This window comes from Piliocolobus tephrosceles, chromosome 7 (genome assembly GCF_002776525.5).
Source record: "Piliocolobus tephrosceles isolate RC106 chromosome 7, ASM277652v3, whole genome shotgun sequence".
In the NCBI taxonomy this organism is placed as follows: domain Eukaryota; kingdom Metazoa; phylum Chordata; class Mammalia; order Primates; family Cercopithecidae; genus Piliocolobus; species Piliocolobus tephrosceles.
The window spans coordinates 25,082,955-25,109,350 of record NC_045440.1 but is presented as its reverse complement, the minus strand read 5'-3'; the positions used below and the strand labels follow the sequence as shown (position 1 = coordinate 25,109,350).

Here is a 26,396-nt window from a genome sequence, read left to right as displayed (position 1 = left end):
ATTAATAAAAGTCCATTTCAAGTGCTTTACTGCCTAATTTAAATGGCATGTACTTAAAGTACTTTAATTTGCAACTCTGTGGAATAATAGCAACTATTATTTTTTTTTGTGCCATTTATGTTCCAGACATTTTCCCAAGTTTTTTATTTCATTAGTCCTCTTGACAACTCGGTGAGTTATACACAATTATTCTGCAATCTCAAGTCATGGGAAGGGATTCTTCAGGTTCTAATACCATAGCCACCAGCCATGGATAGCTATTTAAAAGTTAATTGGAATTAAATTAAATTAATATTTGGTTCCTCAATTTATCAGTCCCACTGACCACATCTTAAGTGCCCAATAGTCACATGTGGCCAGTGACTACTGTTTTAGACAGCAGAGATATAGGTCATTTCTATCATTGCAGAAATGTCTGTCCTGTAGTGCTGCCAGAGAGGCCCTCTTTAGTCCAACACCTGGCCTTCCATTGTGCCTGCCCATCATTATTACTTACTCTGCTCCTGGAAGTACATTACAGCTTTGAAATTATAGAAATTACACTCTTTACCTGAGTCCTTTTGCACATTTATTCATGTATCTGCTCGCTCAACAAGTATTTATGGACCATCTGTTCTAGGCACTTTGGATGAACAGGGCAGAAAAGTCCTTGCCAATGAGACGTTTGCATTTGGAAAGGATAGACTTAAGCGAATGAGTGTATTCTAAAAAGTCAAGATTAACATGTACTATCAAAAAATCAACAGGATGAGAGGTTAGAAAGTGACAAAGACAATGAGGGTCTGCTTTAGCGGGTAGTGGGGAAAATTCTGTCTGAAGAGGTGATATTTGAGCAGAGTCCTGACTGGACTGAAGAGCAAAGCTTGAAAGATCTGGGAAGAAGAGCTTCCTGGGCAGAGGGAGCAGTGAGTACAGAGATGGGAAAGAGCCTGACCTGTTCAATGAAGATCATGGAGGCCAGTATGACTCAGCTACAGACAGGGAGGGAGCAGTCAAGTTCAAGAAGAGATTGGAGAGATAGACAACACCAAAGTCATGTGGGGTCTTTTAAACCAAAGTAAAATTTCCATATTATTCTAGCTGTGGTGAGAAGTCATTCAAGGGTGTTTAGCAGGTGAGTGGCCAGTCTCATTTATATTTTTGAAGGATCATTCTGGTTGTTGTGGGGAAAATTGGCTGTTTGAGGGCAAGAGCAGAAGCAGAGACTTGTTAAAAGGCTATTAGAAGTCGAGGGGATAGAGGTCATGACATCTTGAACTCAGGTGGGACAGGTAGAGGTGGTAAGAAGTGATCACATTTAGCACTTATTTTAAAGGTAAAGCTGATGAGTTTGGACAAAGGTGTGAGAAAAAGGGAGGTTTAGGGCCTGAACAGCTGAGTAAATAGTAATGCTTTTTACTAAGACTGGCAAAACCAAAGAGTTACATGGTTGCAAGGGGCTGCAGGGAGTGAGAAGTAGGAGCCTTTCTTTTGTGTACACTGTGTTGAGAAACGTTCGTTAGACATCGAAGTAGAGATGGCAAGTAGGGAGTTAGATACTGTACATAGATTTGGAGCTTAGAGAGGAGGTGGGATACAGATATAAACTTGGGATATATCAACATCTTTAAAGCTATAGGAATAAAGAGGTTGACAAAAGAGAAGGTAAAGAGAGAAAAGAGACATAAGAACAGAGCCTCCACACCTGTAGTCCCAGCTAATCGGGAGGCTGAGGCAGGAGAATTGCTTGAATCCGGGAGGCGGAGGTTGCAGTGAGCCGAGATTGCGCCACTGTATTCCAGCCTGGGCTCAGAGCGAGGCTCAATCTCAAAAAAAAAAAAAAAAGAAGAAAAGAAAGAAAGAAACCTCCAGGGAATTCTGATACTTGGGGGTCAGGTCAGAAAAAAGAAGGGAAACAGCCAGCAAACAAAATTGCAAAGGACTAGCCAGGGAGAGGAAAAATCAGGAGAATGTGATATCCTGGAAGCCTAATGAAAATGTTTCAAGAAGGCAGGAATAATCAACTCTGTCACATGGAGCTGAGAGGTCAGGTTAGAGGAGGACTGGGAGCCAACATTGGATTTGGCAGTAAGGAGGTTCTTAGTGATAGGAGGAAGGCACATGAGGCTCACAGCTCCAGGGGAGTGATGGAACCAAAAGCCTGACTGTGTACTTTCTAGAAAGAACAAAGGATGAAAAAAGTGGGAACAGGGAAAATAGACAACTCTTGTGAAAGGTTTTGCTATACAGTGGAGCTAGGAGATGTGGTGTAGCTGGAGGGGTCTACAGAAGGCTTTCAATGGTGGGAGGTGGGTATATGACATGATATTTACATTCTGATGGGAACGATGGGATAGAGAGGCACTGATGGGATAGGCAAGAGAGGAGACAGGATTCAGTGCCCAAGGAGAGCACTGGAAAATGACAAGGAAAGTAAAGTGTGTGAGTCCTGAGGCAAGTAGAGACGGAGGGAGAGACATATTGATCCCTTTAGGATATGTTTATGTCCTCAGTGAAATATGAAGCAAGATCATCAGCTAAGAGTGAGTCAGGAATAGGGAACGATGGCAGTTTGAGCAGTAGAGAAGGTGTGAAAGATTCATCTTTGAAAATGGAAGAGTAAACATTTTATGGAAGTTTAGTAGAGTCACTGGATAGTCCTGAAGACCTATTTGAGATTTACGGTCATAACATTAAAGTAGAGCAGTCAGGAGGGTTGTGTGCTTTTCTCTAAGAGCTAAGCAGCTGAGGGATACAGGAGGCATTGCTGAGGACCAACTGTGAGTCCCAGAGAGTGTGTTTGTGAAGAGAGACAGACTCAGTCAGGTTAGGGAGCATCCACAGCCAGGTGGTAGAAGGAGCCCGGGTGACGATGGGTGGCCTGAGAGTTTGGAGCTTGTGGTAGTGGCTGAGCTATGCATAGAGATGAGAAACAATGGCCTGGGTCCTGCAGTCGTCTAGGGGAGGTGGACGCTCTGTCTAATCATAGCCCACTCTTGGATTTGCTCTCCCAGGGAGTCAGCAGTGTGGAGGAGAAGATGTTGTGGTGGAGAGAAGTGGTGATAGACAGGAGCCCTCAGAATCAGTGGACTTTAAATTCTAGTAAGGTGCTGGGTGCTGTGGCTCATGCCTGTAATCCCAGCACTTTGGAAGGCTGAGCAGGCAGATCACTTGAGGTTAGGAGCTCAAGACCAGCCTGGCCAACATGGTGAAACCCCATCTCTACTTAAAATACAAAAATTAGCTGGGCATGGTGGTGCACACCTGTAATCCCAGCTACCTGGTAGACTGAGGCTGGAGAATCGCTTGAACCCAGGAGACAGAGGTTGCAGTGAGCTGAGTCACACCACTGCACTCCAGCCTGGGTGACAGAGCGAGATTCTGTCTTAAAAAAAAAAAAAGGGAAAAGATTATATGACAGGAGGGAAGTAGGGAACATACAGTTCACAAGGTCTGAGTAGCTACTCAGTAGCGCAAAGCATTCCTGAACCTGCCAATCTGTGGTCCCCAGTTTCCTCCTGACACCAGTTGAGTAAGAGATGATTTCCTCCAAGAATGTACTGGCTATGTAATAAGCACCAGGCTCTGGGCTACACGTAATAAAAAAGATGAATAAAGCACAGTGCCCTCGAGGGCCTCACAGTCTAGTTAAGGAGACAAATTATCAACAATTATTGCAAGTCTGTGAGATTGGTGCTCAGAGTGATATTATTACATGGTGCTCAGGATGGTGCTCAGAATGACATTATTACCCAGTGCTAAGGAATATAGCTGTTAACTGTGCCTGGAGGTCACTGAGAAGCTTCTACATGCATGCCCATTGACAGAGCAGAGACTTAAAGAAGATGGCACTACTTCCGCTGGGTCATCAACTAGATGTTACAAGTCTTTTTATTAACTGTCTTAAGTATGTTTTTCATGCAAAATGTGAACAGAAGAATAAATATACTATCATATTATTATATGCAAGGGACATTCACTCTTAAATATGACATGTGCTGTTTTGGAAAAAAAGGTTGTCGGTCTACACTAGACTGCAGGAGAGAAAAGAGATTAAAAACTAAAACCAGGGCAGGGATGAGTGTGCTATCCACAGCTAAGAAGTGAAACATCCATGTTTAATAGGGATTGACCCAGAAAAATCAGGTGAGTGGCTATTTGACTGCTAAGGTCCTTCCCGTATATTATGAGAAGTCTCACGTTTCCTCTTCCCCAAGCTTCTCCCCACTAAGGCTCGGTTGCTTGCTGCATTCAATAGAATGACTGTTGGGAGGAATCTGACTTGCCTGCTTCCAAGTCTAAATCTTGCTAGTCTTGTTCCGTTTCTGCATCCTAAATGTTTGCTTGAAATTCAGAATGCCTTCAAGGGAGGGGGTTGCATTGTGAGATTATTAACAGTCATTTATACTTTGGAGCAAATGCTTTCAAAAAGCAAATTTTGGTCATGGAGATGAGTAGAGAGACTATGACGGTGTTAGCTTTCAACCTACGAAAGAAAAGGAAGGATAAAGACACTGCTTCTCAGGAAGCTCCAGCATCTAAAACCTGTGAATCATCTTTGTTGATTTCATCCCATTGTCTAGAGTCCACTAGTTCCAGAGGCAGTGTGCTGCTGAGTGGAGAAACTGTTGGCCTGAGATTTAAACCCAGGCTTTCTTTTTCATGTGACAGAGGATGTTATACAGGTCAGCTGCCCAGCATAGTGCCTATCACAGAGTAAATGTCAATAAATGTCCATCTTACCAGAATTCAAAGGATTCACAGACTATTACTGATGTCTGTCAACATGCGGATGTTGCATGTTGAGGGGTGGATATCCTTGGTATTCTGAGAAATAGAAAGCATTGGAAAGAAGATGAAAAGGTAACATTCACTGAAAATATAGTTAGGTGTCTGAATTCTGGATATGTTATCTGATTTAAACACAAAACCCAGTGTTATTATAGTACCTAAGCCATTGATTGCTATTGCCACTGCATCAAAAGAAGCAGTGTTGGGCTGAGATGTGGCTTAGATACATGTAGAATTTTTGAGGATTATGTTTGTAAAAGAACAGAAGGCAGCACGTTGATAGAGCAGGAGAATGTGTTTTAAGATTGGATGTTTGAGGAGGGCACAGCTGGCAGGGAATTTGTCAGAGGCAGCGAGGCAGAGAACGATTCATTCATTCATTCAGCAGAATTTTGTTGAACATCTACTGTTTGCCAGGAAGCTATAGAATCACTGGAGATAAAGACAAATAAATCCCTGCCCTAAAGGAGCAGAACATCTGAACAATTAAATACCTAGCAAAACTATATGAAAAATGACAAGGAAAAAGGACAAGTACATACAATGCTATATGATAACCCCAAACCCTCTGTGGATGCCCAAGATAACCAGGGACTAAGGGTTGCTTCACTGCAGGTACAAAGGGGAGCAGTCCCCTGGTTCTCATGGAAAAGGTTCACCTCTTAGAGATAATGCTGTGAAGAGAAACTAATGCCATTAGGATTTATTTTATTTTATTTATTTATTTAACGACAGGATCTCATTCTTTCACCCAGGCTGGAGTTCAGTGGTAATCATAGCTCACTGCAACCTCGAACTCAAGTGGTTCTCCCACCTCAGCTTTCTGAGTAGCTGAGACTACAGGCATGCCTGGCTAATTTTTGTATTTCATTTTTATAGAGATGGGGTCTTGCTCTGTTGTCCAGGCTGGTCTTGAGCTCCTGGGCTCAAGCAATCCTTTCTCTTTAGCCTCTTAAAGCATTGAAATTATAGGCATGAGCCATCACACCTGGCTAGAATTTATTTTAAGACAAGAAGTCAGTGTTTCAGGTACTCTTACTACACCACAAACCATACCAAAAGGTAGTGGCTTAAAGCAACAGCCATCTATGTCTCATGATTCTATGGGCATAAGTACGTCAGCACCCAGCTTGCCTGGCAGTTGAAGCTGGTTGTGAGTCTTGGTGGCCTCTCTTCCCTCCATGGTCTAAACCGCCTTCTCATAGCGTGGCAGTTCTCCCCCAAGAAAGCCAAGGCAGAAACTGTGAGGCCTTTGAAGAACTGGGCTCACACCTGGTCCAGCATCACTGCTGTTTCATTCTGCAGTCACAGCAAGTCAGAAGACCAGCCTAGGTTCAAGGAGAAGTGAGATAGACTCATCTCTTGATGGGAGAGCCGCAGATGCATACAGGGAGGGGCGGATCATTGTAGTCATCTTGCAGATCACCGACCTCACAAGTGTGCCAAATTACATTTCTCTTTCATCCATCAGTTATATTGAGAACCCTGTATGCCAGGCTTCATGCAATGCACAGAGTAAAACCAATTGGGGTCTTTGCCTCCCTGCAGGCTTCTAATCTCCAGAAGGAGACAGACATTAATTGGATAGCCACATTAAGTTATCAAAAACCGTGTACAGAGCAATGAAGGGAACATAAATGATGCCTTGAAAATATGTCCTGTGGCTAAGGGTGGTCCTGGATTGGGAGGGTAGAAAGGTCTTTCTGGGAAGGAGGGCTTGACTATTAAGTCCAGATCTATTGAAGGAGTAGGTGTTTAGTGGCAAAAATGGGGAGGGAGGGAAGAGAACGTGCAAAGACTCTAGTGGGGCCGGCTTAATGCCCATAATGACTTTCTAGAAGGCCACTGTGGCCAGAAACAAGAGGCCAAGAGATAACTGGTATCCAGTGAAGCTGGAAAGAGAAGAACCAGACTAAACAAGGCTTTATAGCCATTATACAAGTCTGTGTTTTTATCCAAAGACGAGCAGGAATGACATGATTGAGTTTATACAGCATTTCAAGATATCAAAGGCTTAGTGAAAACAAGATTGTGGATAGACCAGTTGGGAGACCTTTATGCAGGAGAAGGGGAGCTGTATCCTGACAAGTGCAATCCTTCTACCATGCCATTTAAAAAACTTATTTCCGTGAGCTGCCACATCATTCTGGAATGCCTCTTTTGTCACTGCCTTCAGAGCTTAGATTTATGAGAAAACCTTTCTCGTGATCAGAAACAGTATAACCAGACTAGGCTTTAAATTAATTTTGGCTCTTTCCACAAGACAAATCTGTCAATGAAGATTTACCATCATTTTCAAAAGAACGTGCTGCAGGCTCAGAAGATGTCAACAATGAGCTCTAACAATGCTGTGAACAATAGCTGACTCTCAAGTCAGGCTATAGACAGGTGAGTTATTACTTGGGTGGAGTAATAATCCTTAGTCACTTAGTAACAAAGTCACTGCTGTGTTCTGTCACCTCATGGTTTCATGGTGGATGTGAGGACAGTTTTCTAAGGCATTTTCTTTGTCTAACAAGTTTACTGTATTTTAGCCCTGCTATTTGGTTTGCTAGTTTGACACTTGCCTAGTGGCTTCTCATTTTTACATTTTATATTTCTTTGCTATTTAAACATTTCTTTTCTTCTTCTACTTTTTCTTTTTCTTTTTTTCTTTAAGTTCTGGGATACATATGCAGAATGTGCAGATTTGTTACGTAGGTATGCATCTGCCATTGTGGTTTGCTGTATCTATCAACCCACTATCTAAGTTTTAAGCCTGGCGTGCATTAGGTATTTGTCCTAATGCTCTCCCTCCCCTTGCCCTCCAACCCCCAACAGGCTCCTGTGTGTGATGTTCCCCTCCCTGTGTCCATGTGTTCTCATCTGAACATTTCTTTTTATATTTTTATCCATCATTTATATTTCTCCTCTTGTGAATTTTCCTATCTGTGCTTTTTGGCCACCTTTTATACAGCTGTTTTTCTTTTTTTAATCAGTAAGCTCATTTTATACATTGAAGATAAATAATTACTTGTTTATCATAAATCCTGGGTTGCCAGTCTTCTCACACTATATGCAAATGTGCCAAGAAAATGTAGCTTATTTTCCAAAAACAGATGTGATCTTTTCTACAAACTTCCATGGAAATACACATATGCATGTACTGACATGCACACACACACACACGCGTGCATGCAAACACACTTTTAGATAAGTTCAATAAACTTATTCAAATCCAGTAGTTTATGCGTCACCTTTGCATATTCAGTCTCTTTTGAATGGCTTGGTGTCTTAGTCCATTCAGGCTGCTATAATAAAATGCCATAGACTGGGTGGCTTATAAACAACAGGAATTTATTTTTCACAATCCTCAAGACTGGAAGTCTGAGCTCAAGGTACCAACAGATTTAGTGTCTGAAGAGGACCTACCTTCTTCTTCATGGATGGTACCTTCTGGCTTTGTGCTCACTTGGTGGAAGGAGTGAGGCAGCTCCCTAGGGCCTCTTTCTGCATCACCTCCCAAAGGCCCCATCTCCTAATATCATCACACTGGGGGCCAGGATTCTAATACAGGAATTTCGGGGATGGGGCACAGACCACAGCACAGGGCCTTTCAGATCTGCCCTCTAAGGTACTGACCAGGCCTAGGTGCTTACGAACCTCATAGTAGTCAGAGAGGGTTTGACTATGACTTCACTGGTTCCTGGCTCCGTTGACATTGGCTCTGTTGCTGTTGGCCAGGGAGCTACTTTGTCCCTGCAGCCCTGTGAACAACTTTGACAACCTCCTGCACCAAATTCTCAACAACGTTTCCATCCCAGTCTCAGGGCACAGAAAGCCCTGTGGGTTCCTTCCACACCACATTCTCTGCCCCAACACACTGGCTGCCACATTAACAGGTATGGTGTCTCTCATATAAAGGACTGACTACACCCAGAATGGAGAATGGGAGAAAGCACCTCTGCTCCCACCTTTAACTTCAGGCTTTTTTTTTTTTTTTTTTTTTGTTACACACAGGGTCTTGCTGTATCACCCAGGCTGGAGTGCAGTGGCACAGTCGTGGCTCACTGCAGCCTAAAACCTCTGGGTTCAAGTGATCCTCTCTTCTCAGCCTCCTGAGTAGGTGGAACTACAAACATGCACCCCCATGCCCAGCCAATCTTCAGGCATTCCTACCATTCTCGTTGAGAGAGAGGAATCAGAACAAATGCCAACTGCCTCTTTCCACCACCTTCTTCTCCGCCTTTCTCACAGTCCCTTGGGGAAGACAGGGAAGTCTTTCCTTTTCCTTGTTCTGGCTAAAGGGGATACTCCTCCTCCTTTCCAGAGTGGCATCCACCTTGTATGGAATAGCAAAGCCAAGTGGACAGCAGAGACAGAGATTTACTAAGAATAAAGATGAGGAGTATTTTAAAATATCATAATCCTTACACATATTTAAAACTATCTTTTCCACTTGGTTATTTGCATTTTGTTGTTTTATGGTTTTTACAAATATTTGGACACTTAAAATATTTATATAGTCAAATATTTTCATCTGTTTTTTCATGGAATGTGCCTTCTCAGGGATGCTCAGAGAGACCTTCCACAATGTAAGTCTATTTCCTCCTCATTCTTTTAGAGCATCATCTGTAATCTACCTGGAATTCGTGTTTGTATTTTGGCAGATTATGCCTTACTGTATTTATTTTGAAATGGTCAGCCAGATAGTCTCAAAAGACTTATCAAATAATCCATCATTTCCTTTCTTATTTGGAAAACCACATTTGTTATATTAAAAAGAATTTTGGATCTATTTTGGAACACACTCGCTTCTTTTCCATTTATCTGTCTCTCTGCTCTAGTATTGCTGTCACATTACTTTAATGGCTGTGGTTGCATAATACATTTTAATATTCTCCAGTTTAAGGCTTGGATGAATATTCTTTTTCAAAATTATTTTGTCTATTCTTGTACATTCATTCTGCCAAGAAAACTCTGGATTCATTTTGTCACTCCATTTACTTCCCAAACTACTTTTGAACTATTGTTTACACTTTACTTTTAAGCACATCTGCTAACATCTCCTGGAAAACTGATTATAACAATGAAGTTGGGAAATGCTGCTTTGATATTTTGACAGATATGACACTGTCCATTGGTTTTAGATTGATATACTCGATCATATCAAAGAAATATCTTTCTAGAGTTTATAAAACTATACTGATCTAGATTTAAAATGTATTTTAATTTGTTTGCATTTTTAATATAATTCAATCAAAAATGAATTTTTAATTTTGTTAAATTAAACATTTGCTTTATTGATATCAATATAATCTTTTTTCATTGACATTGATTCGATAAAAATTTATTTCATATTATTAACCTGGATTAAATTCTACTCAATCAGGTGGTATTACCCTTATTCATGTTGCTATATCACAGGAAATATTTCACTTCTCATTTGCATCTATATTTCTGTGTGAAATGAGTCTATTGTTTTACTTTAATGCACTGTCTTTGTTGCATTTGGTAGCAGGTTTATGTTAATTTCATAAAGCAAATTGTGACACTTTTCATTTTTTTTCTATGAACTGTAACAGCTTAAATAGCATAAGAATTATGTGTTCCTTGAAGGTTTGAAAAACTTGCCCATAAAACATTCGGGCCCAGCTCCTTTTATGGATGCAATTCTTTGAGACTGGTTTCTATTTCTTCCAAGGATAGTGGTCTATTCTGATTGTCAGATTTGATAATCTTTATTTTCGTATTTTCCATTTGCCTTCTCATTGAGGTTCAAGTTTTTAGCATAGACTTCTACATGAAATTCTGTAACTTATTTCTTTGCTATCTTTCTTCTTTCTTTTCGCCTTCACTTTCTGAAAGCCTGTATATTTTATTAGTTTTTTTCAAAGAATCCAAGTCCTGAATTTATTAGTTATTTTAATCTCCTTTCTAGTGCATTAATGTAATCTCTAGAGATTTCTCTCTTTTATTTTCTGGTTATATTTTGCTTTTCAATATTAGCTTACCCAGAATGTTTAGTTCATGTATTTTAATTCTGTCTTGTCTAATATTGAAAACAATCCAAGCTGTACATTTGCTTCTAAGCAAAGTTCACTTTCTTCCCTTATGTTTGGGTAGGGAGTGCCTTCATCCAATCAGTCTGTCTTTCTGCTTTTAATATTTCCCTCGTCCTATGTAGACAGGAAAGGATTCGCTGTGTTGTTGTTGTTGTTTGTTCATTTGAAAATAATTGGTAATTTTATCTCCCACTTTCTAATATTTAATTTCCAATTTAATGCATTGTGGTCAGAGTGTGTGAGCTCAGTAATTTTTAGCTATGGGACTTATTGACATTTTCTTAATGGCTTAATATGTAATAAATAATTAACACACTTAATAGATTTAATCTTTAGTATATATATTAACTAAACATTAATAGTGGTGTTTTCCAGATCCTCTTTATCCATTCATCTTTATTCATCTTACCACTATCTATTATATACTTTACTTGCCAAATAATGAGAGAGGTATGATAAAGTTTCCCTTTGCTACCAGGTTTCTTCCCATTATTTCTTAAATTTTTAACAAGTTTTGCTTTATATATGTTTATGCTTTTGCTTCATGCATAGAAGATCAAGTCAATAATATCTTCATTTAAAGATAGACTTTTTATTCTATGTGATTATTTTTCCTGGATATGCACATTTAAAAAAAATAGTATCTCAATCTCTAATCTAATCTATTTTTGTTCACATTTGTTCATCATTTTATTTATCAGCTTGTGTATTTCACATCAGATGGATTTCTCATAATCCATGTCACTAATCTGGGTATTTGTCCTTAATAAGGATTTAACTAATTTTCATTTATCGTGACAAGATTATTTGGTGTGATTTTTGTCAACTTATCATATACTTTCTGGTTCTGTGCGTCCTTCGTTTTCACTATTTTCAGTCTTTCATAAAACAGGTAATTTTTTTCTTTGCTTTTTAATTCTGTGGTGGTTTGGAAAGCTTGTCTCCTGTGTTTAATTTTACTAGACATAACTTTTGAGCTTTTCAAAATCATGTTTAAACCTTCAGTTCTCTCTTACTGTTACTCCACCACCCACCTTTGCCCATGGAAGGTGAGAAGTTTAGCACACTCTTCTTTTCTCTTCTCCTTAAAACCTCTATCTTTTAGTTAATAAAATAGTGCATTTTAAATCTAGATTATTTTCATTAAATTTTGTATTGCCTCTCCTGTCTTTTGTAACTTTCCACAGTTTAGTTTATCAATCGTCCTCCTGTTATATATTATGACTTACTCCTGTGCTCTGGATTTTTCTTAATCTCCCAGATGGAGCAGAGGTCAGCAAACCATGGCCTGCTTTTGTGAGTAAAGTTCTTCCAGCTGGGTTGGCCATGCCCTGTAATTGACATATTGTCTGTGGTGCTTCCATGCGACAGTGGTGGACTTGGGTAGATGCTACAGAGACTGTGTGGCCCACAAAGTTTAAAATGTTTATTATTATATTAGAGAAGACTGTAGCACCAAACAAAATTTTACCAATAAAGATATAAGCAAGGGCCAGGTGCAGTGACTCACGCCTGTAATCCCAGCAATTTGGGAGGCCGAGGTGGGCGGATCACTTGAGGCCAGGAGTTTGAGGCAAGCCTAGATAACAAGGCGAAACCCCGTCTCTATTAAAAGTACAAAAACTAGGTGTGGTGGCACACACCTGTAATTCTAGCTATTCAGCAGCCCGAGGCACAAGAATTACTTGAACTCAGGAGGCGGATGTTGCAGTGAGCCGAGATTTCCACACTGTACTGCAGCCTGGGCAACAGAGCAACACTTTGTCTCTGACAACAACAACAACAAAAAGATGCAAGCAAAACACATTTTCTCAGCCCTTCCAGGCCTGAGCCTTAATACATGAAAGACAACTTATGTGAAGACAACTTAGAATTCAAGTAAGTTTTTTTTTTTTTTTTTTTTTGCATTTCAAAATACTCTTGTTGCTTCTTTGTTTCTTGGCATTTAATGCTTCATAAAAGACATGAGGTCCCCTTGATTATTGTTTTTTTGTCAAGTATTCTCTTTATGTATTTATTTTTCAACTAAGATGTTTATAAAAAAATTTTTTCTTTATTAAATTAAAAAAATATATCCTGGGGACTTCCCGTTTGGGGTAATTTTCATTGCTATTGCCTGAGACCTGGTGCACCTTTTGCTCTGAAGCCAAAGGCAGCCGCCTCTAATGATGACGTCCTCTGCTCTGCTCTTTCTCTTGGAATTTCAATTCCTATACCTGCTCTCTTTTTCTTTTGCATTTCTCTCTCATTAGTCACTTTCTTACTATTTTATTTTTTAATTTCCATTTGAATTTCTCAAGTTCATGTTCCACTTGACTTACTTGGTTTTTGTAATACACAATCTCCATACTCCCTCCATCCCACTCCATTTGGTGGGCACACTGTCCGTCTTCGTCACCCCCTACACTTGTTTTGTGAGCCTAATAGCTGCTTAAGTCTTGTTTGAATACAATTTAGAGATCGTTTTCCGCAACACCATTTTAAAGATGTACACTTGCTCTGATTCCTCAGATCAATCTCCTCTATTGAATAGCTGAAGCTTTTCATAGGAACAGTACTTTTTCTCTTTTTGTTCAGCCCCATAGAGGGTGATCTGGTATTAAAATTTGAAATGGGCTTTGTTTGAAACTGGGTAGGTTCCTCTTCAAATCTTTCAGATCCAGATTAAGGGGAGAAAGAAATGGATTGTCTTTGTTGTGGTTTGAATCCGTGAGAGTACAGATCTCTTTATCCATCAGGAGATAGAAGTAATGCGTTTTAATTTTGCACAGCAAAGCCTCTTTCTCTTGTCGGCTAGATGCAGGGGGTGTGGTGCCCTCTCCTCTGGGTGGCATAACTGACTGCCTGGGCAGCTGTTGTAGAGAACCTCCCTCCTCTGTTGACCTTGCCTGGGAAAGCCCAGGGTCCTTCCCATCCTGCCTGGATGTGAGCATTGAGATTTGCCTTTGACAAGCTGGCCCTGATCCTGTGTGTGTGTCGCAGTTTCTATTCTCTCAAGCCCTCGGGGCTACTCCTGAAAAGCAACTGGAGCCCATCTTTCCTATCTTTCATTGATGTGAACCAAGGACTTATCAGTTCTTTATTCAGGCTGGTTCTAACCAAACTGTAGTTTCAAGAAACTCCTCAGAGATTCTGGCTTATGAATATTGGCTTTCCCTGAGGTTTTTATCAAGGAGGTAAAATTTCACCTGTAAGGGTATTCTTTTAGAGAATTTTGAAAGAGGATCTGAGAGTTCAGCTCCGTCTAGAATTCACTGCCTACGTTCAGGCTCCTTTTCATGGGGATATCAGAGTGTGAAGCAGAAGTGAGTCACCTGCAGTGTGGTTCTTTCTTTTAGTCCTTCAGAAGTTTGTGGTTCAAGACAAAGCAGACCCATTTTCCTACAGCCTTTGATTCTCAACAGTTAGAGGAAGACAACTGTGGGGTCAGACAGTAGCAGTGTCCCTACACAGTTCAGTAAGCTAAGCTTTCCCTTGTGGCTGTGATCACAAGAGGATTATGTGAAACATGTGTAGAGTTTAATGACTCTTTTCCTAGGAAAAAGGAAGTGAAACCATTCACACACCTGAGGATGTGTGTGATGTCAAGCAGCAGCCTTGTCAACTCAGGCTGCTATAATGGAATACCTGGGCGGGTATAGACTGGGCAGCTTAGGCAGCTGACATTGATTTATCAGAGCTCTGGAGGCTGGAAGTCTGAGATCAGGGTGCCAGCATTGTCAGATTCTTGGTGAGGGTTCTCCTCCTGGGTCACAGATGGTTGCCTTCTTCCTACATCCTCACCTGATGAAGACAGAGAGAGAGAGAGAGAGCTCTCTGATCCTTTACTCCTTGTATAAGGGCAGTAATCTCATTATGGGGGTTCACCCTCATGACATCATCTAGTCCTAATCACCTCCCAAAGGCCCCACCTCCTAACACCATCACACTGGTGGTTAGAGTTTCCACATGTGGATTTGGGGAGGACACAAACTTTCCGTCCATATTAGTGGTACTTGCATGGCACTTAACACGTCTAACTTAAATCCCAGAAGTAGCCAGGAAGATGGAAGTTGCTATGCTCATGTAGAGATAAGGAAACTGAGGCACACAAGGGATTAGTGACATCTTGCAGCAGCTGCCTGGCTGCCTTCCCTGAAACAGAGGAAAGGGGCCTGGCTATAGTTAAAAGCCCTGGGATCACACCTGGTCCTGCCCTTCCCTCTGCACTCTGGTGTCCTCATCTGTAGGAGAGGGGCTTGGGTCAAGCCAGTGGCTTTCAGACTTCTCAGCTTCAGAACTCTTTGTGCAAAATAAATCCCACTCAGAAACCCAAGACATAAAATGGATAAAGGCAGCACTGCACTGGTGAAGCAGCCAGGGAACCCTGTGTCCTGAACACTCAGCCCTCCCTTCCTGCTGGCAGCGGCTGCCGAGGGGGGATCCGGAGCACAGGTTGCTCTCTGTGCTAACAGTGTCTGATCCCAGACTCATTAAATGGTATCAGAAGAAGTTCGGGAAGAAGTGTGGTTTGCATTTTCAAAGGAGAAAGAGGCAAGGTTGACAAAGGGCGCATGAGCTGTCATTATACTGGAATGCTGGCAGAGCAGCCGTCTTTGCCCAAAAAGGGTTTGAAAAGGGAACATTGCACACTCACTTTTTTTATGTGCTATCCACATTTAGCTTATTGCCAGGGCATTCGTTGCCAGTGAGAAACCTACTGTCTATTAGTGGACCACGTAGTTTTAGTTCCTCTTAATGCAAAAGGTTTTTGACATTTACCTGGAATTTTCATGTTTGTTTCATGACTTTGCTGTCATTTGGAAATTGCTAAAGAACAATCTCAGAAATGGGTTTTTAAAAAGAAACTTTAGGGAGGATAAAATCCCAGGATAATAAACTATTCCTAAAGAGGTCACATCAGTAGTTCTCAATCAGGGGCGATTTTGACCTCCAGGAGGTACTTGGCAAGGTCTGGAGATGTTTTTCTTTTTGTGTTTTTGTTTTTGTTAGTATTTTTGTTTTGTTTTGTTTCTTTTCTTGAGACGAAGTCTCACTCTGTTGCCCAGGCTACAGTGCAATGGCGTGATCTCGGCTCACTGCAACCTCTGCCTCCTGGGTTCAAGTGATTCTCCTGCCTTGGCCTCCCGAGTGGGTGGGATTACAGGCACCTGCCAGCATGCCTAGCTAATTTTTTGTATGTTTTTAGTAGAGATCGGGTTTCTCCATGTTGGCCAGTCTGGTCTCGAACTCCTGACCTCAAGTGATCCACCCACTTGGACCTCCCAAAGTGCTAGGATTACAGGCATGAGACACTGCGCCTGGCCCAAGACCTCTTTTTGCCACAGTGTCATAATTGGGGTGGGAAATGCTGCTGGCATTGTGTGGGTTAGACCGGGGATGCTGCCGAATGTTCCACAACCACAGGACAGCCCCCACAACAGAGAATTAACCAGCCCAAAATGGCAATAGTGCCAAGATTAACAAACTCTGGTTTATGCTACAGGAATTCCTGAAATTTACGAAAATACATTAGAAACAGCACATTTAAAGCGGACATCAATTATTATTGTTCAGATTTTGTTTACTCTGTTGCCAATATCTTAGCTAGTGATTCAAAACAAAACAAAACACATGAACCAAACAAACCCTGAGGTCTCCAGATGCTTTGAGTTCTCCAGAGGCAATAGTTGTCTACTCACTGTTTTTTTATTGTAATTAAATTCACATAACATAAAATTCACAATTTTAACCATTTTAAATTGTAAAATTCAGTAGCATTTAATACGTTGACAATGTTATCCAACCATCACCACTATCTAGTTCCAAAGCACTTCATGACCTCAGAATGAAAACTGGGTCCCATTAGCAATCACTCTACATTCCCCACTCCCCAAGTTCCTGGCAGCCATCAAACTGTATAGATGTGCTGATTACTGATACTGCATATGAACAGGATCATGCGTGTGACCTTTTGTGTATACCTCTTCATTTTGCATAATGTTATCAAGCTTCATCCATGTTATGGCATGTTTCAGTACTTCATTCCTTTTGTATGACTGAATACTATTTATTTGTATGAATATACCGTGTTATATTTATCCATTCCTCCACTGAGGGACATTTAAGTTATTTCCGCCTTGTGACCACTGTGAATAGCATTCCTATGAACATTTGTGTACAAATTTTTGTTTGAGTACCAGTTTTCAGTTCTTTCACGTATAGCCCTAGGAGTTGAATTGCTCAGTCATCTGGAACTTCTACATTTAGCTAATTAAGGAACTGCCGAATTGTTTTTCACAGCAAATTCCCCAGTTTACAAAACCACCAGCAATGTTTGAGGGTTCTAGTATCTCTACATCCTCACTATTACTTGTCATTTTTTGAAATGATGTCCATCCAAGTGGGTGTGAAATAGTATCTCTAGTGATGTTGCTTTGCATTTCTCTAATGACTAATAATGCTGAGCGTCTTTTCATGTGCATGTTTGGCCATTCATATAACTTCTCTAGAGTTATATCTATTCATATCCTTTGCCCATTTTTTAATTGGATTATTTGTCTCTTTGCTGTTGAGTTGCAAGAGTTATTTATCTATTCTGGATGCCAGACCCTGGTCAGATATTTGATTTGCAAAATTTTCATTCGTGGGTTGCCCTTTCACATTCTTGATAGTATCCTTTGGTGCACAGCTGTCTTTAATTTTTATGACATCCAATTTATCTACTTTTTCTTTTGTTGCCTGTGCTCTTGGTGTCATGTCTAAGGAATCGTTGTCTAATTCAAGCTTGTCCAACCCATGGCCAGGACTGCTTTGAATGCAGCCCAACAAAAATTCATAAACTTTCTTAAAACATTATGATTTTTTCCAATTTTTTTAGCTCATCAGGTATTGTTAGTTTTAGTGTATTTTATATGTGTCCCAAGACAACTCTTCTTCTTCCACTGTGGTCCAGGAAATCCAAAAGATTGGACATCCCTGACAAAGTTGCAAAAATTTATCCTAAGGTTTTCTCCTAAGAGTTATAGTTTCTCCTAAGAGTTATAGTTACACTTAGGTCCTTGATCCATTTTGAGTTAATTTTTATACGTGATAGGAGGTAAGCTTCCAATTTCATTCTTTTGCATGTAGAAATCCAGTTGTCCAAGCATCACATATTGAAGAAACTATTCTTTCTCCCACAGAGTGGTCTTGGCACCCTTGTCAAAATTCAACTGACCATAGATGTGTGGGTTCATTTCTGGAGTCTAAATTATATTCCATCAAATGGAATTGTATTCCACATTTCATATGTCTTTTATCCTTATGACAGTACCACACTGTTTTGATTACTTTAGCTTTGTAGTAAATTCTGTAATTACTACCCACTACTTTTTACATTTCTAAAAGTTTAATAGAAATTTTCAAAAAGACTACCTCTTTTTAAAGAAAATAATATGGAATAATATGGGTACACAATGTCTGTATTCCTAAATTCATAGGCTCTGAAAATCGAAAGTTCTGCATTAATAATTTGGGGCCAAAGTCTGACCTTATCAGAACTAATTTGGCAGTGAACTCAATCTTAACTCAGGTGAATCCATTTGTAGATTTTATATTTTCCACGTTGTGTTGCAGAAATATTTATGTGTTTGATTGTAGGGTGCTGAACCATATCCCACTGGTAGTAGTATACAATATACAACATATGATCCAGATGACCTTTATAAAATCTGAAAATTCCTGATTTCCAAAACACATCTAATACCAAAGGTTTTGGAAAAGGAATAGTGGACCTGTATCACAACACTGGTTATCTCATGATGCTCAAAACTCCCATGATTTTTAAGTCTTTGATTAGAAAAACACAAAGGGAAACAAATAATCATAATTTGCTTTATGCGCCTAACATTTATGGCACAACACATGTTCACCAATTTATTAAGCACTTTACCACTCTGTCTCTGCAGCCATTGTGGTCCGTTTGTGAATTCCTTCAAATGTTTAAACCATGTAAAATATTGCACTTGAATCAGTTCCTTTGTTTTAACCTTTGCCCTTCTGGATCATCCTTTGAAATGAAACTGCCCAGCTTTTCCATGAGGCAGTTGCTCTGTGATTCTGGTATATCCAATCCTATATTCTTAGCCCATTACTCATTATTCACTTAATTCCACAGTTCTTGTATATGATCATGAGGAGGTATTTTTATCCTCATTTTATCTGACAAAAAAAAAATTGTCTTGATAGTTTTAACTGCCTCACAGAGCCATGTTGATCATATGGCAAACAAGGTGTTTGCCATGGCCATCAATTCCAAGAGAAAATAAACAATCCTACGCTCTTTACTCCAACCCTGATTAGCTCATGTGGTTTACTGGACAAAAGGCAAAAGTAGACAAATGAGAGGAATTGAAGCTGGAAAGGGCCAGGAGAAATAGAGGGATGAGCAGAAAACTAGGGGCAAAGGGAGTAAATTATTAACAAGGTGAGTCTAATGTTCACTGAGTTCTCAGATGTTGTCACATCCAGTTCTTATCCTGCACTTGCTGATTAATCAAGACATGTTCACAAAGCACTGAGCATCTGCTGCAGGCTCAGTTCTGAGCTAAGTCTTCTGGAGGTCAGAAAGAAGAAGAGCCACTTTCTTCAAGTCTAATCTGGGGAAAAGGATAACACACGTGAAACAATAGTCATCAGGACAAGATAACACTCATTATAAATGGTCTAGGAATCCAGAGGGGAGATATGCCAGGCAGGTCTTAATTAGGGAAGTTTCCATAGAGGGAAGGAGTCTTCAACTGGGTCTTGAAAGGTGGATTTGAAAAGACAATAGAGGATTTGAAAAGCCAGTAGAAGCTCCAAGACAGGAGTGAACACAGCACATTCATGAGCTCGTGAGATGATCCTCAAGTGGTGTGAGTGTGTTTGTGTGTGTGTGTGTGTGTGTGTGTTTACAGAGAGAGAGAGTCATGGAAAACAACACTGACCAGAGTTGGTGGGACAATATTATTCTGGGTGTCTTTTTGAAAACCAGACAAAGGTTTTGGCCAAGAAATCAGAGGAAGTGGGGGAGCCACTGGGGGGTCTGAGGCAGGGAAGCAACATTGCAGAGCAGTATTAGAGTAAGATCCCATCTGCAGTGATGGCAAGGTATGTTGAAGTGAGAGAATCAGGCTGGCTGTTTAGGTTTGAATGAGGACCTGCTCAGGGGTGTGGCAGTAAGATACAGAAGGTCGGGGAGAGAATAGGGATATTTCAAGGCAGGTCAATGGGAATCAGAGACTGTGTCTGAGGAATCAGAGTGGAATTAATAAAAGAGTCTTTTGAGCTTTGTGTGCAGTAGGGAGTAGTTGTCCACAGACAGATGCTGGGAGAGGAGTTGGTTCCAGAAAACCTTTAGCATTGACCATATTTTGCCTGAAATGATGGTGTTTAACTTAAACTATCTGAAACTATGCTGTCCAATATGGTAGCCTCTAGCCACATGTAATAAATTAAATTGAAATTGGAATTAGATAAAATTAAAAATTCAGTTTTGCAGTCAGTCTAACTGCATTTCAAGTGCTCCATAGCTTCATATAGCCATAGCTGCATTCGACAGCCCAGGCATAGAACTTTTCCATCCCCTCAGAATGTTCTGTTGGACAGGGTTGACCTAGAGATCAGTAGAAATATTGGCATTTGGTGAAGGAGAGCTCTTGAGATGAGAGTCATGGGAATAGAAAATAGCAAAGCTAAGGGCATGGGTCATCTCTTAAGGAGGGCTGCATTTTAGAATATGTTGGCATGAGTAGGCAGAAGAAAAACAAGCAGAAATTGCACGATGTTTTGGAAAAGTGGGAGACTCACCACAGCATAAAATCCTGGCAACAAAAAGAAGACAGAATTTGGGTGAGGATAAAGTGGCACCAATGTCAAATGCAGCAGAGAAGTCAAGGAGAAAGAAAATGAGAAAAAAGTAGTAGTATTTAGTGATATGAGGTCATTTGTGACCTATCAAAGCTGATGCAGAGTCGAGAAGAGATGTCACTAAATAGTAAAGCTTTCTCTTGTGCTGGGGTAGGAGTTTGGGATCTAGGAACAGTTTCAGCAGAATGTTAGGGATGGGAGGCTTGGCATGGAGACGTGGAAGTGAAAATGGAGGTGAAGAACAGAGTCAGGAGCTGAGAGGACAAAGCAAAGGGATGAAAGATTGTGCTGTCACCATCAAGGGCTCCACCAAGAGTCCAACACTGTTTTTGTTTTTTTCCAAGAAAAGAAAGATGAGTACAGAAGAAGGGGGAATCTGTGGGCGGTGATTGAGAGGATTCGAATGAAAAGAGTATCTGGGAGAGCCCGATGCCTTCACAGTTGGAATGGAGTAAGAAAGGAGGCGCCAGAGTGGGGTAGGCTTTGGTGGCTCAGGCAGTGGGAGGTAAAGGGAGCTGTAGGTGGCCTTGGGACTGTCATTCTCTGAAACTGGAACAGTTGCTTGAAGCCAGTGTGTCAGCCTGATCTCCCTGCTACTCCTCACTTCCCTTCCACTGGATTCTTTTTGTGATTGCTTTCCATCTGGATTTCAGTTTGTGCTTTATGTGCTTTACTTCATTGAATCCATGGGAACATTTGGGGGCAACTGGGTATTTTGATTCTCATTTCCAACCTGAGGAAACTGTGGTAGAGGGTGGTTAAGTAACTGACCCAGGATCATGCAGCAAGTAAGTGACAGAGTGGAAATTGAACCTGTTCTCTCTGGTGCCCTTAATGTCCTCTGTATTCTTCACCCAGTGCACTCATGCAACCAGCCTATTCCTGCTATCGTGACTGGCTTGCTACAACTCTGATCATGCCCACATAAGGCTGTGTTTGCTCTCTATAGCCATAATTCTCCTGTCGTTACTGAGAGGTGGAAAAATGGTTGAGGGGAAATAACACAAATAACACCTCCTGGTGTCAACCCAGCCTCCATAGGGGACAAAAATGCTTAGCAACTCTTTCAAAGTATCCAAGACAAAACTTGACCTTTAAGCGGTTTCTCCATTTAGAGTTAAATTTGTCTTCAGCAAATATGGTTTGAATAAATCAAGACTTCCTGTTTTAGCTATTTAACGGGGAAGGTAATATTTCCAATCTGATTTTAAATATTTCTTTTGCCAAATTCCACAGGGCAAGGAAAAAAAAAAAAAAAAAGAACACTAAAGTTCAGGATAAAAAAGAAACTTCCCAAGAAGTGCATTGGTACAAACCACTGCTGTGGTCATCGTAAATGTCTTTTACTTTTACTTTCCAAACCAAAGTCTAGGGTTTCCATGGTAACCACTTTGACCCCAGCTGGTTTGCATCATGTTGTTTGTATAGAAGCCAGTGGAGCAAGGCTCGGCTGTGTCACAAAGTTCAGGTGTCAATATGGATCTCCCAGGACAAATACCAGAAAGAAAAATATTGCATGCAACACCCTCTCCAACCCAACCGCTACCTTCTCAAACCCTAGCACTCTGCTACTGTGCTGACCAAATGCCCAGGGATTTCCAGTCTCCCATCCTCTCAAAGTCAAACCTCCAGCTGCAACCAACTGTGACTTCTTTATATGCCTAACTGTGTCCACTGGAAGGGAATTAAAGCAGCAGGCTTTTAATTTACAAATGTTGCATCCATTCTAATGTTCTTGGGCAACAGTGTTTCATAAGGGTTACAACATAGATCTGACAACCCCAGCCAAGTGCAAACTTGAGAAATTGCAGATTGCCTTCCTGTGATTCACCCAGGATTCCAGATGGAAATTATTTCCCAAGGTCAGTGCAAAGCTCCGTACAAAGGTGTCTCCTACAGAGAACATGTGGTGTGAGGCTGGGCCAAGGGTCAAGGCTTCCATTCCTGTTTGCTCCTTGACCTTAGCAGAGTTAGCCTGCCTCTGAGAGCTTCTCTCTAGCCATGGGGGAATCACACAAATAGTTTGCGCCTTTCTTCCCCCGACACCCTTCCCACCACCCCACCCCAAGACCTGCTCCTATTTTCTAGGCTTGATGAGGGCACTAAGGAAGAAATATGCCTCCTTCCGCCAAATTACTTCCATTTCTTAAAATAAATCCCAGCTTTTCTCTTCTGGGAAGCCACCCCAGAGTGGACTAAGATCTCAAAATATCTTTTATTTACTTTATTCAAGAAACATTGAGAGTCTACTGGGTGCCAGACAGGAACAGACCCTGACTTCAAGATGGAGACTAGCATGTAATCGAGCCCAATAAAGGACCAAAATCATTGTACAGGTACAGTCAGAGGAGGCTGGTTTTCCAATTTGAAGTTCAGGAAGTCAAAAAAATTATTCAGGCCAGGCGTGGTGGCTCACGCATGTAATCACAGCACTTTGGGAGGCCAAGGCAGGTGGATCACAAGGTCAGGAGATCGAGATTATCCTGGCTAACATGGTGAAACCCCGTTTCTACTAAAAATACAAAAAAAAAAAAAAAAAAAAAAAAATGAGCTGGGCGTGGTGGCAGAAGCCTGTAGTCCCCGCTGCTCAGGAGGCTGAGGCAGGAGAATGACTTGAACCCAGGAGGTGGAGGTTGCAGTGAGCCAAGATCATGCCACTGAACTCCAGCCTGGGCACAGAACAAGGCTCCATCTCAAAAACAAAAAAAAAAATTCTTCATAGAGAAGTGAAGTGAAGCACCACTTAACTAGCATCCTCATTACCTTCTATAATTACTATAATTAGCATGCATAGTCCATCATTATATCATATACTTTAAATACACAAATTTGCATGCAAGTCTGTCTTGAGATCTATTGAAATAACAAAAATCTCGAATGTAAAGACCTGGTTTTCATTATACTGGAGTTTAATATCTCACTTGTCCAGGATAGAGCTAGTCAAATGGTGAGAGTCAGGTGGCCTTAACTCTGGTTCCAGAGCTGAGGGGACACATTAGAGGACACACAGGTGGTTTACCTGAGGGGGTGGCCCTATGCAGACATTAAGAAGGGAGGCCTTTCCTCTGTGTCCAGGTGAGGAATGGATCCACATCTAAGCCCAAAGCTATAGAATAGGGACTTGCACACAGTACTTTTCTCTTCTACCACTTCTTTGATAGTAATGGCATCTACATTTTTACCATTTCAAATTTTTGAATGACACTGGTTCTCCCTTGCTTTGTGCCCTTGGGAAGCTTCCTTCTCTCCAGGCCTCAGTTCTTCATCAGCTGAATGATGGAAGTGGCTTAGGTGATCATCTTTTAAGCTCTAAATTGGATTCCATAGGCCTAACCTGAATCAGTTTTTATCAGCTTGGAATCCTCAGGGCCTAAGCACAGTAGTAAGTCCTGAATAAATATTTGTTCAATTAAATTGAAGAGACTCAAAGTCCAGTCCTACATTATTGGAGAGTGTAGAGATTCCAGTTATTGTCCTCTATTTCATATGAACAGCAGGGTGAAGGGTCTGGATTTTCTACCCATCACTAAGCCTCGGAAGGTGGCGTCAGTGACTTGGATCTGTAAGCTGCTCCAACTTGGCTTCTTCAGATATAGATTCATACAAAGCATGGACCTGTGCCTTGCTTTGGTAAATATCTGAATGTAAAAAGGAAAAATATATCAATTGTCCAAAGTACTTAAATGTGGTCTTATAAACTAAAGAAAGTAACCATACAGCTTTTTGGTGCCTGAAAAAAAAAAAGAAAAGAAAACACGGTGTAGAACATCTGTATCATTAAACGCCTGTCCTGGTTTGTACTCAATTACTTGGCTTAACTTTGCACAGTCCTGAGAAATACAAGTCTCATGATTGGTATAGACAGCCAACTGGAGCAACTCAAGCCAGAACAACAGAATTGTCCTGGTTGTACGTTGCACTGCATACAATCACTGAAAGACAATTCTAATTCTGTCTTCTGTATTACTTTGGTAGAGACTAAAGTAATGTATTGAGATAGGAATCAAAGCCAGTAAAAATGGGAACATTCTGAGCATACATGAGAGGTACTGAGCTACTCATTGAGCCTTCTCCAAACATGTCAGCTCACTCAGGTGAGTGTCAGAATAGCCCTTGCAAAATTGTCTCATAAAGCAAAGATTTTTTCCCTGTGCTATAACACATTCCCCCTGTGGGCACTGGTCAGGCCTCAGGCTATCTAGCCCAATGGCTACTGTAGAATTTTTTTTCTTTTTTTTTTTATACAGAGTCTCTCTCTGTCACCCAGGCTGGAGTGCAGTGGTGCCATCTCGGCTCACTGCAACTTCCACCTCCCAGGCTCAAGAGATTCTTGTGCCTCAGCCTCCCAAGTAGTTAGGATTACAAGCATGTACCACCACACCTGGCTAATTTTTGTGTTTTTAATAGAGATGGGGTTTCACCATGTTGACTAGGCTGGTCTCAAACTCTCGGCCTCAAGTGATCTGCCCTCCTTAGCCTCCCAAAGTGCTGGGATTACAGGCGTAGGCTGCCATGCCTAGCCTGGCTATTGTAGACTTTAATAGGACTCTTAATTTGACTTTAATGTGACTACTTCTCTTCTTAACTGTGTTTCTTTTTTTTAATTTTTTTATTTTTAAATAGATTTTTTTAATGTGTACATTTTGCTTTTATGAAACGTTATTTAGGGAATAACAGCAGTGAAAGATACGGTGACAATCTATTAGAGTAGAAAGGGCATGGTCTTTGGAATCAAAATGAGCTGGCTTTAACTTCAGCATTATCACAGTCTACCTGGGTGGCTTTGGGCATGTTATTTAACTTTTTCTGCTTAAATTTCTCCATCTGCAAATTGATGATATGTGTTTATTTAGAAGGATCCTCACATAAATTTGAGATAATACATGTAGAATACCTAAAATCTGTAAAAGTTGAGTGAATATAAAGTGTCTATATTTAATAGGCTTTCAAAATATTATAATAGCTATTCACATAGATAATGAGTTCTGATTCTGTGTAACTTTTTTATGTAAGAAAAAAATGTAAGTGTAACCTCAAAAGAAAAACGTAATGAACCTTCTCATAGATAATGTGAGGGTTTTATTCATCTCTTCAATTAAATTCAAAAGTACATTAGTGTTATTGTTTTCTTTTTTTTTGCTAAAACTATGTGGTTTTATTTATTTATTTTTTTATTATACTTTAAGTTCTAGGGTACATGTGCATAACGTGCAGGTTTGTTACATATGTATACCTGTGCCATGTTGGTGTGCGGCACCCATCAACTCGTCAGCACCCATCAATTCATCATTTATATCAGGTATAACTCCCCAATGCAATCCCTCCCCCCTCCCCCCTCCCCATGATAGGCCCCAGTGTGTGATGTTCCCCTTCCCGAGTCCAAGTGAACTCATTGTTCAGTTCCCACCTATGAGTGAGAACATGCGGTGTTTGGTTTTCTCTTCTTGTGACAGTTTGCTAAGAATGATGGTTTCCAGCTGCATCCATGTCCCTACAAAGGACGCAAACTCATCCTTTTTTATGGCTGCATAGTATTCCATGGTGTATATGTGCCACATTTTCTTAATCCAGTCTGTCACTGATGGACATTTGGGTTGATTCCAAGTCTTTGTTATTGTGAATAGTGCCGCAATAAACATACGTGTGCATGTGTCTTTGTAGTAGAATAATTTATAATCCTTTGGGTATATACCCAGTAGTGGGATGGCTGGG

The 26,396-nt window shown here is 40.7% G+C and overlaps 1 protein-coding gene across 6 annotated transcripts in view; it reads left to right on the top strand.

Moving 5' to 3' along the window:
• ADRA1A (adrenoceptor alpha 1A) overlaps positions 1–26,396 on the top strand; it is a 134,934-nt gene that overhangs the window by 2,480 nt on the left and 106,058 nt on the right. The gene's annotated exons all lie outside the window — the stretch shown is intronic.